Raw genomic sequence first — 15,161 nt, forward strand, 5'->3', positions numbered from 1 at the left:
TTTCACTCAGCATAATCTCTTCCAGTCCCATCCATGTTGCTACAAAACTTGGGTATTCATCCTTTCTTTCTTGCTTTTTTTTTTTTTTTTTTACAGCTTTATAAACATATATTTTTATCCCCAGGGGTACAGGTCTGCGAATCGCCAGGTTTACACACTTCACAACACTCACCATAGCACATACCCTCCACAATATCCATAACCCCACCCCCTCTCCCAACCCCCTCCCCCCATCAACACTCAGTTTGTTTTGTGAGATTAAGAGTCACTTATGGTTTGTCTCCCTCCCAATCCCATCTTGTTTCATTTACTCTTCTCCTACCCCCTCAACCCCCATGTTGCATCTCCTCTCCCTCATATCAGGGAGATCATATGATAGTTGTCTTTCTCCGATTGACTTATTTCGCTAAGCATGATACCCTCTAGTTCCATCCACGTCGTCGCAAATGGCAAGATTTCATTTCTTTTGATGGCTGCATAGTATTCCATTGTGTATATATACCACATCTTCTTTATCCATTCGTCTGTAGATGGACATCTAGGTTCTTTCCATAGTTTGGCTATTGTAGACATTGCTGCTATAAACATTCGGGTGCATGTGCCCCTTCGGATCACTATCTTTGTACCTTGAGGGTAAATACCCAGCAGTGCAATTGCAGGGTCATAGGGTAGTTCTATTTTCAACATTTTGAGGAACCTCCACGCTGTTTTCCAGAGTGGTTGCACCAGCTTGCATTCCCACCAACAGTGTAGGAGGGTTCCCCTTTCTCCGCATCCTCGCCAGCATCTGTCATTTCCTGACTTGTTAATTGTAGCCATTCTGACTGGTGTGAGGTGATATCTCATGGTGGTTTTGATTTGTATTTCCCTGATGCTGAGTGATATGGAGCACTTTTTCATGTGTCTGTTGGCCATCTGGATGACTTCTTTGCAGAAATGTCTGTTCATGTCCTCTGCCCATTTCTTGATTGGATTCTTTGTTCTTTGGGTGTTGAGTTTGCTAAGTTCTTTATAGATTTTGGACACTAGCCCTTTATCTGATATGTCATTTGCAAATATCTTCTCCCATTCTGTCAGTTGTCTTTTGGTTTTGTTCACTGTTTCCTTTGCTGTGCAAAAGCTTTTGATCTTGATAAAATCCCAAAAGTTCATTTTTGCCCTTGCTTCCCTTGCCTTTGGTGATGTTCCTAGGAAGATGTTGCTGCGGCTGACGTCGAAGAGGTTGCTGCCTGTGTTCTCCTCGAGGATTTTGATGGATTCCTTTCTCACATTGAGATCCTTCATCCATTTTGAGTCTATTTTCGTGTGTGGTGTAAGGAAATGATCCAATTTCATTTTTCTGCATGTGGCTGTCCAATTTTCCCAACACCATTTATTGAAGAGGCTGTCTTTGTTCCATTGGACATTCTTTCCTGCTTTGTCGAAGATGAGTTGACCATAGAGTTGAGGGTCCATTTCTGGGCTCTCTATTCTGTTCCATTGATCTATGTGTCTGTTTTTGTGCCAGTACCATGCTGTCTTGATGATGACAGCTTTGTAATAGAGCTTGAAGTCTGGAATTGTGATGCCACCAACTTTGGCTTTCTTTTTCAATATTCCTTTGGCTATTCGAGGTCTTTTCTGGTTCCATATAAATTTTAGGATTATTTGTTCCATTTCTTTGAAAAAAATGGATGGTACTTTGATAGGAATTGCATTAAATGTGTAGATTACTTTAGGTAGCATAGACATTTTCACAATATTTATTCTTCCAATCCAGGAGTTTGGAACATTTTTCCATTTCTTTGTGTCTTCCTCAATTTCTTTCATGAGTACTTTATAGTTTTCTGTGTATAGATTCTTAGTCTCTTTGGTTAGGTTTATTCCTAGGTATCTTATAGTTTGGGTGCAATTGTAAATGGGATGGACTCCTTAATTTCTCTTTCTTCTGTCTTGTTGTTGGTGTAGAGAAATGCAACTGATTTCTGTGCATTGATTTTATATCCTGACATTTTACTGAATTCCTGTACAAGTTCTAGCAGTTTTGGAGTGGAGTCTTTTGGGTTTTCCACATATAGTATCATATCATCTGCAAAGAGTGATAGTTTGACTTCTTCTTTGCCAATTTGGATGCCTTTAATTTCCTTTTGTTGTCTGATTGCTGAGGCTAGGACTTCTAGTACTATGTTGAATAGCAGTGGTGATAACGGACATCCCTGCCGTGTTCCTGACCTTAGCGGAAAAGCTTTCAGTTTTTCTCCATTGAGAATGATATTTGCGGTGGGTTTTTCATAGATGGCTTTGATAATATTGAGGTATGTGCCCTCTGTCCCTACACTTTGAAGAGTTTTGATCAGGAAGGGATGCTGTACTTTGTCAAATGCTTTTTCAGCATCTATGGAGAGTATCATATGGTTCTTGTTCTTTCTTTTATTAATGTGTTGTATCACATTGATTGATTTGCGGATGTTGAACCAGCCTTGCAGCCCTGGAATAAATCCCACTTGGTCGTGGTGAATAATCCTTTTCATGTACTGTTGAATCCTATTGGCTAGTATTTTGGTGAGAATTTTTGCATCTGTGTTCATCAAGGATATTGGTCTGTAGTTCTCTTTTTTGTTGGGATCCTTGTCTGGTTTTGGGATCAAGGTGATGCTGGCCTCATAAAATGAGTTTGGAAGTTTTCCTTCTATTTATATTTTTTGGAACAGTTTCAGGAGAATAGGAATTAGTTCTTCTTTAAATGTTTGGTAGAATTCCCCCGGGAAGCCGTCTGGCCCTGGGCTTTTGTTTGTTTGGAGATTTTTGATGACTGTTTCAATCTCCTTACTGGTTATGGGTCTGTTCAGGCTTTCTATTTCTTCCTGGTTCAGTTGTGGTAGTTTATATGTCTCTAGGAATGCATCCATTTCTTCCAGATTGTCAAATTTGTTGGCGTAGAGTTGCTCATAGTATGTTCTTATAATTGTCTGTATTTCTTTGGTGTTCGTTGTGATCTCTCCTCTTTCATTCATGATTTTATTTATTTGGGTCCTTTCTCTTTTCTTATTGATAAGTCTGGCCAGGGGTTTATCAATCTTATTAATTCTTTCAAAGAACCAGCTCCTAGTTTCGTTGATTTGTTCTATTGTTTTTTTGGTTTCTATTTCATTGATTTCTGCTCTGATCTTTATGATTTCTCTTCTCCTGCTGGGTTTAGGGTTTCTTTCTTGTTCTTTCTCCAGCTCCTTTAGGTGTAGGGTTAGGTTGTGTACCTGAGATCTTTCTTGTTTCTTGAGAAAGGCTTGTACCGCTATATATTTTCCTCTCAGGATTGCCTTTGTTGTGTCCCCCAGATTCTGAACCGTTGTGTTTTCATTATCATTTGTTTCCATAAATTTTTTCAATTCTTCTTTAATTTCCTGGTTGACCCATTCATTCTTTAGAAGGATGCTGTTTAGTCTCCATGTATTTGGGTTCTTTCCAAATTTCCTCTTGTTATTGAGTTCTAGCTTTAGAGCATTGTGGTCTGAAAATATGCAGGGAATGATCCCAATCTTTTGATACCGGTTGAGACTTGATTTAGGACCAAGAATGTGATCTATTCTGGAGAATGTTCCATGTGCACTAGAGAAGAATGTGTATTCTGTTGCTTTGGGATGAAATGTTCTGAATATATCTGTGATGTCCATCTGGTCCAGTGTGTCATTTAAGGCCTTGATTTCCTTGTTGATCTTTTGCTTGGATGATCTGTCCATTTCAGTGAGGGGAGTGTTAAAATCCCCTACTATTATTGTATTCTTGTCGATGTGTTTCTTTGATTTTGTTATTAATTGGTTTATATAGTTGGCTGCTCCCACGTTAGGGGCATAGATATTTAAAATTGTTAGATCTTCTTGTTGGACAGTTCCTTTGAGTATGATATAGTGTCCTTCCTCATCTCTTATTATAGTCTTTGGCTTAAAATCTAATTGATCTGATATAAGGATTACCACTCCTGCTTTCTTCTTATGTCCATTAGCATGGTAAATTCTTTTCCACCCCCTCACTTTAAACCTGGAGTTGTCTTCGGGTTTAAGATGAGTTTCTTGTAGGCAACATATAGATGGTTTTTGTTTTTTTATCTATTCTGATACCCTGTGTCTTTTGATTGGGGCATTTAGCCCATTAACATTCAGGGTAAGTATTGAGAGATATGAATTTAGTGCCATTGTATTGCCTGTAAGGTGACTGTTATTGTATATTGTCTCTGTTTCTTTCTGATCTACTACTTTTAGGGTCTCTCTTTGCTTAGAGGACCCCTTTCAATATTTCCTGTAGAGCTGGTTTGGTATTTGCAAATTCTTTCAGTTTTTGTTTGTCCTGGAAGCTTTTAATCTCTCCTTCTATTTTCAATGATAGCCTAGCTGGATATAGTATTCTTGGCTGCATGTTTTTCTCATTTAGTACTCTGAATATATCATGCCAGCTCTTTCTGGCCTGCCAGGTCTCTGTAGATAAGTCTGCTGCCAATCTAATATTTTTACCATTGTACGTTACAGACTTCTTTTCCTGGGCTGCTTTCAGAATCTTTTCTTTGTCACTAAGACTTGTCAATTTTACTATTAGGTGACGGGGTGTGGACCTATTCTTATTGAGTTTGAGGGGGGTTCTCTGAACCTCCTGGATTTTGATGCTTGTTCCCTTTGCCATATTGGGGAAATTCTCTCCAATAATTCTCTCCAATATACCTTCTGCTCCCCTCTCTGTTTCCTCTTCTTCTGGAATCCCAATTATTCTAATGTTGTTTCGTCTTATGGTGTCACTTATCTCTCGAATTCTCCCCTCGTGGTCCAGTAGCTGTTTGTCCCTCTTTTGCTCAGCTTCTTTATTCTCTGTCATTTGGTCTCCTATATCGCTAATTCTTTCTTCTGCCTCATTTATCCTAGCAGTGAGAGCCTCCATTTTTGATTGCACCTCATTAATAGCTTTTTTGATTTCAACTTGGTTAGATTTTAGTTCTTTTATTTCTCCAGAAAGGGCTTTTATATCTCCCGAGAGGGTTGCTTTAATATCTTCCATGCCTTTTTCAAGCCCGGCTAGAACCTTGAGAATCATCATTCTGAACTCTAGATCTGACATATTACCAATGTCTGTATTGATTAGGTCCCTAGCCTTTGGTACTGCCTCTTGTTCTTTTTTGTTGTGAATTTTTCTGCCTTGTCATTTTGTCCAGATAAGAGTTTATGAAGGAGCAAGTAAAATTCTAAAAGGGTGGCAACAACCCCAGGAAAATATGCTTTAGCCAAATCAGAAAAATCCCGAATTTTGAGGGGGGGAGAAAGGGGATAAAAAGGAGTTCAGAAAGAAAGAAAGAAAAAAAAAAAGAAACTATTAAAAAAAAGAAAGCCGATAAAGAAAAAATATAAAAAGAGGAAAAAAATATATATATTAGATAAACGATTTAAAAAACGTTAAAAAAAGAAAACGGTAAGAGTTAAAAAAAATTCAGCAGAAGAAGAGAAAAAGAAAAAAAAATTGAAAAAGAAAAAAAAAATTAAATTAACTGCAAGGCTAAAAAATCATGGGGAGAAAGCCATGAGTTCCGTGCTTTGCTTTCTTCTCCTCTGGAATTCGGCCGCTCTCCTTGGTAGGTGAACTTGGTCCTGGCTGGGTTTCCCGTTGATCTTCTGGGGGAGGGGCCCGTTGTAGTGATTCTCAAGCGTCTTTGCCCCAGGCGGAGTTGCACCGCCCTTACCCGGGGCCGCGCTGAGTAATCCGCTCGGGTTCGCTTTCGGGAGCTTTTGTTCCCTGAGCGCTTTCCGTAGAGTTCCGGAGGATGGGAATGAAGATGGCGGCCTCCCGGTCTCTGGCCCGGAGGAGCCGAGAGCCCGGGGCCCCACTCCTCAGTGCGCCCTCAGAGAACAGCGCCCAATGTCTCCCGCCACCCTGGCCTCCGGCCGCGCTCCGAGCTGACCGAGCCTGCGACCGGTTCAAGGCAACCCCGAGCTGAGAGTCACTCCTCGGCTCTGTCTCTGCAGCCGGCTTCCCTGTTCTAATACCGGTAAGCTCTGCGACACTCAGACACCCCCGATCCTTCTGCGACCCTGCAGGACCTGAGGCCGCGCTGACCCCGCCTGGGCTTCCAGTTAAGCCTCTGGAGCGATGTCCCTCAGCGGAACAGACTTTTAAAAGTCCTGATTTTGCTCCGTTGCTCCGCCGCTCGCCGGGAGCCGGCCCCTCCCCCCGCGGTCTATCTTCCCGTCGCTTTGGATTCACTTCTCCGCCAGTCCTACCTTGCAGAAAGTGGTTGATTTTCTGTTTCTGGAATTGCTGTTCTTCTTCTCTTCAATCTCCCGTTGGATTTGTAGGTGTTTGCAATCTTTAGATAAGCTATTTAGCTGATCTCCCGCTACCCGAAGTAGTCTCAGCCTGCTACTTCTCCGCCATCTTGACTCCTCCTCATCTTGAGTTATTGAAACAGTCTCTTAATTATAGAGAACAACCGATGGTTACCAGAGGACACGTGTCTTGGGGAATGGGTTAAATATGTGACAATTATGATTGTGAAATTGATAACAGGCTGAGTAAGTTAACGTGTAATGGATATATACACTCAAATGAATTAAGGAATAAGTAAGTAAATAAAATAGTGAAAATGGACAGTCTTACTAAATATAGCTCTTTAATTATAAATATGGGAAGCATATAAAATTACAAAAACATTAATGAACGCTGAAACTTGAACGTAAAATAATAATGGGCAAGAGGATATTTATGTAGTCTCAAAGTAGCGCCACATAATTTCTTATTAATTTTAAGAAGGGAAATATTAAACTTATAGGGGAAAACCTCAGCAGACATCACCTTAACCAAATGTTTAAAGCTACCATTATTGATTTGGGGACAAACCACCCTCATGTGTCTCTTAAGTGATGCACTGAAAAAGACAAAAGTTTGTGGTATTCCTGCAAGAAGTGCACAACCAAACCCAATCATGAGGAAACATTTGACAAACCCTGAGTATATTCTACAAAATAACTACACTCTTCCAAATGTCAAGGTCAAGAAACACACAGAAATGATGAAGACACATTCCACATTAAAACTAAAGATGTATGGTAATAAATGCAGATCCTGAATTGAACTTGGACAGAGAAAAATAAATAGCTCTGAAGGACAATATTGGGGAACTTCACAAAATTTGAATATGGACTCTGGGCTAGATAATATTAATAGTGTGATATTAAGTGGGAATTCCAAGATAGAAGCCCTAAATTTTAGTGTTCATCCATTTCCATGGATTAAATACTCTCACCATGACGAATTTCAACCTACCAACACTTTAATGAAGTGCATACAAAATTCCTAAATCAGCCATATCCATCAAACCATTAAAATAGTATTTAACGATTTAATTTTTTAAATTTTATTTTAATTCCAGTATAGTTAACTTACAGTATTAAATGAGTTTTAGGTGTATAATATAATGATTTCACAATTCTGTACATCACTCAGTGCTCATCATGATAAGGGTACTCTTAATCCCCTTCACCTATCATAACTATACCATCAGTGCCTAAGAGAAAACCTTTTTTTTTCCCCCTTAGGAAAATCTATTAAAGTACTTATAAATACAAGGAAATGTTTCAAAATTGCCTTCAAGTTGTGCAGAAAAAATAAGTTGTCTTTATGTGTATTTTTACAGAGATAATAAGAAAACAAATAAAAATGTAAATGATTTATGAATCTGGGTATAGAATATCTAGGGGTTCCTCTATTATTCTTGCAATTTTTGTAGGTTTGAATATATTATTGTGTATTATATAGAAATTAAATAAATTATATATTATATAATTGATGATTAAATATATATTTTCAAGTACTTGATAGAATAGAAACTGTTGATGGGTTGCTACTTTATGAAATGTAGTCAAAGAAGGACTTTCTGATATAGTGGAATTTTAGTCAAAGTGTGAATGATGAGAAATCCAGTCATATCAAAATCTATGTTATGTATAAATTATATATCAATAAGTCTGGGAAAAATAAAAAGGGAAAAAAGCTAGTTCAAGATTTTAGATCATGAAAGCAAGTGATAAAAAGGCATTGGGACTGAACAAAGTAAAGAAGAATGGAAGAAGTAGGGGTTTGAGATTTGGGAAGGACATATCTCTATCATAGCTTAGGTAAAAATTAATATAGAAGATATAATATGTTTTCATGAGTTTTAAATTATTTTTAATTTCATATATAGATTTTAAAGACATTGATAACATGGATATAGGACAAATATGTTTACCCTTTATCACCTACCTCAGTACCATGCTAGAAAAACATACTTAAAAAGTGATGAACACTGTGTGTTATACACAGATAATGAATAGTTAAACACTACATCAAAGACTGATGATGGAGTATATTCTGGCTTACTGAACAAAATAATTAAAAAAAAGACTCTCCTTCTGCCTCTCCCCCCTCAAATAAATAAAGAAAATCTTTTTTTTTTTAAAGAGTTGTTTGCCCATTGTTTGGTATTTCTTATTTTACTTTAAACTAGGTCACCTGTCTATGAAAGTGCTACATCTTTCAGAATATCAATCAAATAATTCAAATTTCAATTAAGCTACTACTCTTTTTCATCCTTTCTTCTGGTTAGTAAAAGCAGTTGATGTCTTCTGAGGTGAACATGACATGTGAGTAAATTTACTTGTATTACTACATCATCTGATACTAGTTTATAGCTGAACAGTCATTAGGTCAGAATAACAATAGTATTATGTACCATCATGAGAAGTTTGCTCTTTATTTATAGTGAGAGGAAAGAGAGCACACTTTGAAATATCATCTTTGAATTGCATAAGCATTTTGCTTGAACTTCACTGTGCTACATTTAATTATTTGTTAAAAAATTAGGTTGTAATTATTGATAGGTGTTTTTTATCTTTTAAATATTCATTACAGTTACTTCATCAGGAAAGATTAAGTACTCGAACCAATAAGAAGTATAGTCTAATATTTCAATGAGTTTGCTTTAAGAGTTAATAAGCCAGTAAGCATGAGATCTCATTTCAAGGTCACAGTCTTAGTGAAATGGACCAGTATAGAACAGGTTTCTGCTAGTCATGAAAGCAGCAGTATGGGAAAAAAAAAATCTGTAATAAGACTGGACACTGGTCACTGACTACAGCAGAAGTGGGCGTCTCATTTTTCCCATGATATTTTGAAACATGACTGCTCTCCATACTGTCTTTCTAAATTAAGTTTTAAAATAATAATTCAGTTATAGTTAAGCTATGCTCTAAGAGAATTTAAAAATGCTGCACACAACTGTAACTATTCTATTCTATAGGCTTTGCAAAGGATGCCTTGAGACCAATTCGAGATATTCAGAGGAATGGGTAATTTTTGACACTACATTTTTTTTTCACTCACTGCACCTAAAAAATATCTCTTTCTTTTGAGCACTATATTAAGATTAAGTTGATATCTCATTTGGGGTGTGGTGGGGGGGTAAGTCTTACCCCTTAATCTATGAGTATATCCGCAGATCATTTGCAGCATATGTTGTAAAACTTTTTTACATGTCAGCTAATGGGCAGAGACCATATAATTGATTTTATTTGTAGACCTTGTTTTTCATTCCATCAGTTTGTCACTACATAGTCGTTATTGATTTTCAATTCACAATTATAATTTTGCAAATCATAATTTATTAAAATCCTAGGTAAGCAAAGTAAATGTATTTTTCTACTGTCTAAAGATTTCCTATTGACTAAAATTTCATAAGGTATTACAGTTCTTTTTTTCAAGATTTTATTTGTTTATTTGACAATGAGAGAGAGAGAGCACAAGCAGAGGGAGTAGGCAGAGAAGCAGGCTCTCCACTGAGCAGGGCGCCTGTTATGGGGCTCAATGTGGGGCTCCATCCAAGGACCCTGGGATTGTGACCTGAGCAGAAGGCAGCCACTTACCTACTGGGCCACCTAGGTGCCCCAAGATATTGTAGTTCTTAACTGCAGTTAAAAATTTACCCTAAATCTTCTGCTGTCTAATCTTGTGTGCTTTTCAATAGTTTTAAAATCAAATTTTTCCTTAAGTCATTAATACTTCTGGAGTTTATTCTTGTTCAGAGTGGAAAGTAAATCCCTATTATTCCCTAACAAGTAAAGTCATTTTTTTTTACCATAATCATTTGAAGTACCCAGAATTCTTCCAATAATTTTTATGTGACTTTTGTCATATTTTGAGTTTCCATATTGCTGTTGGATCTGCTTCCAGGCATTTTATTCTGTTCTTTTGATTGGATGTTACAACCCCTGTGCTAATGGCATATGGTTTTAATTACTATAACATTATGATAATTCTTACTTATAGTAGGATAGTCTCATTCATTTATTCTTCTTCAACAAATTGTGGCTACTCTTGGACATTTATGCAGTTTAGAATCCATTAGTCAAGTTCCATAAACTTCTTGTGAAATTTTTAGGTGAAATTACATTAAATGTAGAGGTTAACTTAGAGTTGACCTTACATCAGTGTCACAGTAAACATGACATAACATTTTCATTGAATATGCACCTATATTTTCTAAGCAAGCTGTCCATAATATATAATAGACTGATTTCTTGTTTCTACTTCAGTAATGATAATTATGGTCTAGAAGTCAATAAACAAATGTATATGAATTATTTCAATGTTGTTTGTATTTTGAGTAGACACAACAGCTTCAAGTTGGCTTACTTAAAAAATACACATCTTCTTTTCTCAAAGAGAATCAATTGCTCCACTGTTGATTATTGGAAGTTAGTTCCCCAGTCCTTCTGATACTAATAATTATTATTAAAATAAGACATAATTTCATCTGAATATCTGGATTTTATCTTTCCCAAATTAAAATATTTTCTTTGGAATTGAGATATTTAACTTCAGAATAATGCCTAATTTTATACACAGTTGTATGGATGGATAGATAGATGATAGACAGATAGATGATAGATAGATATGCATGTATATATATGTGTATACACACACTTCCTGTTAAACATTTAAGAGCATTTATTACTTAGGAATATAAATTATTGAAAAAATAATATCTCATATATATCCTTTGACATTAAAGTGATTGTTTCTTATAATCTGGATGATTTTATCTATAGATTTATCGTATAGATTTTATCATAACATCACCAACATAAGAATCCTATAGATAATTCTATTTCCAAACATTCACAATAATGCAAACCATCCTTCAAATATATTGTGCTGTTTTCTATAAGGGACACTCATAATTGTTTTTGAATGATTGTTTTCTTAGATGTTTAGATTACTAAGTTATATTTATCTTCTTAAATCAATAAAATAGGATATGAGGCATTATTCCAATTATACAAATGAAAAATCAGAGGCTTAAAGATTAAATAGCCCAAAGCAAAAACAGTTAATAAATAAGTGGGAGAGGCTAGAAAACTCAGTTATGTCTGACACTAATGTCAATCTTATTAAATACTTTTGTATACCATTCTAAAAATGCAGGAAAAATAATCCTAATACATATATAGTAAGATGCTGGTTATTCACTTACTGGTTGGAGAGACTATTTGAAGTTTAAATTGACATTTTAGTTGCTTGTATAACTGCATGTTCACTGACACTGAAAGACCTTGACAAAATTTGAGGCTCTTAGAACTAAACACCACTATCCATGCATTTCTTAAACCAATGTTCACATGTGTGGAAGAGGGAAAAGGCCCCAGAAGACAAGTAAAAACTTATAAGACCAGAAATATTTAAAACTAATGGTCTCAGTGTGAGTTATATACTTAAGTGTCTTTGAGTTAAGTATGCTTCAGAGCATTTTGATTATTACTTTTTTCTATAGAGAAGGAAGACTTAAAAAATATATCTCGTTAGTTATGGAATGTACTGTCAGTAGGTAGACTTAAAGGTCAAAGTTCTCACACAAGAAGAACCCATCAACTTAATTCTAGAGTGAAGTAAGGATGCAATAATTTCAATTATTCCTGAAAAACTGTAAGTAATTACCAAAACTAATTATATTGGTCTGGCCTGAGGTTAATGTCCGGCAAAGAGTGACACTTGGCTCTCTACAAAAGACAAACAATTATCAATGTTTGCTTGAACTCATTGTGAATAGATTTTATGAAAATCAGATTTAAGTTAATACGCACAAAGTTCTGAGTAAGCAGTTCAATGGATAATACATTAAATTTTAGGATCAGAGTATCAGATGTGTTATGGATTAGTAGGAAGCAAAATCACACTCACATAGAGCAAAAGGTTAACTTTCCAATTTAATTTTCTCAAAGTACAAATTCTTATCAGATGTAAAGTGGCAGTTTAGGGCAGAAGCAGATGCAGCAATTTTCAGCATAATTTATCTTGGTTCCAGGGTCTCTAACAAGAGGAGCACAGAGGCTGGTGACATGGATTGTGCAAGGTAAGATCAGTTCTTGCTATCAAACTGCCCCCTTTGACTCAAGTCTTGAATCACCAAATAGGAATAACTTTCACCAATAACTGAAATACTTTTGTTTAAATTTTTTTAATTAACTTTGGTTCTTGAATCAAATTCAGTATAAGAAAAGGAACATACTTTCCTTAAGGAAAAAAAATTAGTGAACTTTCCCTGAGCAATATTCCTAACCCCAGCTTTCTGGTGTTCAAAAGAATCCCATTCCCCATTCTCCAGCTGATTTAATGGTCCTTTATCTGGAGATTGAAAGATAATTGGATGACACATGGGGCTGTTAGCCAGACAAAACAGAAAAAATAAATATTTTTTATTTCAAAAAGGCCATGGTACCTGCTATTTTTAACTTATATCTGTTTACTTGGAATTTTTGCCATGTTTAAAGTGAATGCTACATAGCCTAACAGTTTGAGTGCCAGTTCTCTCTTATCCACTAATTTTGACAGACCACAGGGTTTCTGTGATGAAAAGTTGAAGAAATACAAGTACAGTGGGGGAAGACTGGCTGATTTTAACTATAATGAATACCTTAAAGAAAGATCATTATAAATTCAGTTTTTAAATTCCTTGCTTGTGGTACCATTATCATTAGTCCCCCAAAGTTCTTAATTCAAAGACTTCAGATTAAGAGCACCTGGGTGGCTTAGTTGGGTTAAGCCTCCAACTGTTTGTTTTGGTTCAGTTCATGATCTCAGGATTGTCAGATGTAGCCCTGCCTCATGCTCTGTGCTGGGCTCGGAGTTTGCCTGAGATTCTTGCCCTCTCCCTCTCTCTCTGCCCCTCCCCCCACTCATGCACATGTGTATTCTCACTCTCTCAAATAAATAATTTTTTAAAAAAGATTTCAGATTAGCACAGGCAAAAATCATTTACAATGTCTGCTTTGTTATTATTATTGAGCTACAATATAGATTGATTTCACAGCCTCACCAAGTTTTTTATGGGAAAGATATGGAGATAAAAATAAGATCCTGAAAAATAAGGTGGTACTACTTGGGAGGATTTGGAGTCCTCTGAGTAACTCATACTTTGTTTAGCCTCCCTTGCTGATAGAAGCATCCTCTTTATCCCATGTCAGTTGAAGAAATTAAATTAATCAAAATCTTAGAGACAGAAATTAGAAGAGGTTTTGTTTGTAGCAGGGGGAAGGGGGAAGATAGCAGCTTTTCAGTGGATATAGTGACTCACTTTTGCAAGCTGAAAAAGTTTTAGAGATCTGTTGCAAACATTGTGCATATAGTTAACAATACTGTACTGTACATTTAAAATGATAACATGATAAATATTTATATGTTTCTTACCTTAGCAAAAATTTAAAAAAATGTACCCTTTAGCTATCACTTTTCTATTGACCCACCCTCACTCCAAGCCTTAAGTAACCACTAGTGTATTTTTTTTTTTGTCTAAAAAGTTTTGGGTGTTCCAGACATTTCATATAAAATAAATCATACAATATCTGGTCTATTGTGATGGGCTTCTTTCAATTAGCATACTATCTTGAAGGCTCATCTATGGGGTAGCATGTTTCAGTACTTCATTCCTTTTAATGGCTGAGTAATAGTTCATTGCGTGCATATATGGCATTTTGCTTAACAGTTCATCAGTTTATTGATATCTGTACCTCCAGTATAATGTTGAATGGAAGTGGCAACAGTAAGCATAATTTTCTTGTTCTTGTTCTTAGTGGGAAAACTTTCAGTGTTGCATCATCAACTGTGATGCTAGCTCTGGGCATTTCATATTTGCCCTTTATAAGGATGAGGAAATTTCCTTCTATTCCTGATTTGTTGAATAATTTTTGTTTGTTTGTTTGTTTGTTTTAATCATGAAAGGGGTTTGGAATTTGTCAAATGCTTTTACTGCAACAATTAAGATAATCATGGAGTGCCTGGTTGGCTCAATAAGAAGAGCATCCAACTCTTGATCTCAGGGTCATGAGTTTAAGCCCCATGATAAGTATAGAGATTATTTAAATAAATAAACTTTAAAAAAAAGATAATCACGTGTTTGGAAATTTTTTGTTTGTTTTGTTGTGTGTGTGTGTTTTGTTTATTTAATGATTTTATTTATTTGAGAGAGAAGGAAGAGAGAGTGAGCAAGCACAAGCATGGGGAGAGTTAGAGACAGAAGGAGATGGGAGAAGCAGACTCCCTGCTGAGTAGGGAGCCTGACACAGGTCCCTATTCCAGGACCTTGGGATTATGAGCTGAGCTGAAGGCAGACCCTTAACTGACTGAGCCACCCAGGTGCCCTTGTTTATTTATTTATTTTTTAAAATTCTATATTAAAGTGTATTATTTCAATTAGTTTTTTAAACTTTAATTGATTTTTGTATGTTGAGTCATCACTGGATTCTAGGGTAAGTTGTACTTGGTCATAGTATATAATTCTCCCTATATGATTCTATATTTGGTTTGCTGGTATTTTGTTGAAGATATTTGCCTCCAAAATTATAAGATATGTTGGCCTATAATTTTATTTTCTGGTGAAATTTTGTCTTGTTTTGGTGTTGGGGTTATACTGACCTCATGTAATAAGTTGGAAACTTATATTTTTTTAAAAAGTTTGTGAGGAATTGATCTTAATTCTCCTTTATTTATTTTTTGCAACTCATTAATTTTTTATTTTTTTTAACATATATGTATTATCAGCCCTAGGGGTACAGGTCTGTGAATCATCAGGCTTACACACTTCCCAGCACTCACCATAGCACATACTCTCCCCAATGTCC

At 36.0% G+C, this 15,161-nt stretch overlaps 1 long non-coding RNA gene across 1 annotated transcript in view; it reads left to right on the forward strand.

Annotated features, from left to right (window-relative positions):
• Positions 1-15,161, forward strand: part of LOC125092336 (uncharacterized) — a 162,446-nt gene that overhangs the window by 85,228 nt on the left and 62,057 nt on the right. The window contains exon 2 of the long non-coding RNA XR_007124878.1: positions 12,350-12,397. This is a non-coding gene — a long non-coding RNA (uncharacterized LOC125092336). The remainder of the gene's footprint in view (positions 1-12,349; positions 12,398-15,161) is intronic.

Source organism: Lutra lutra, chromosome X (assembly GCF_902655055.1).
Source record: "Lutra lutra chromosome X, mLutLut1.2, whole genome shotgun sequence".
Lineage (NCBI taxonomy): Eukaryota > Metazoa > Chordata > Mammalia > Carnivora > Mustelidae > Lutra > Lutra lutra.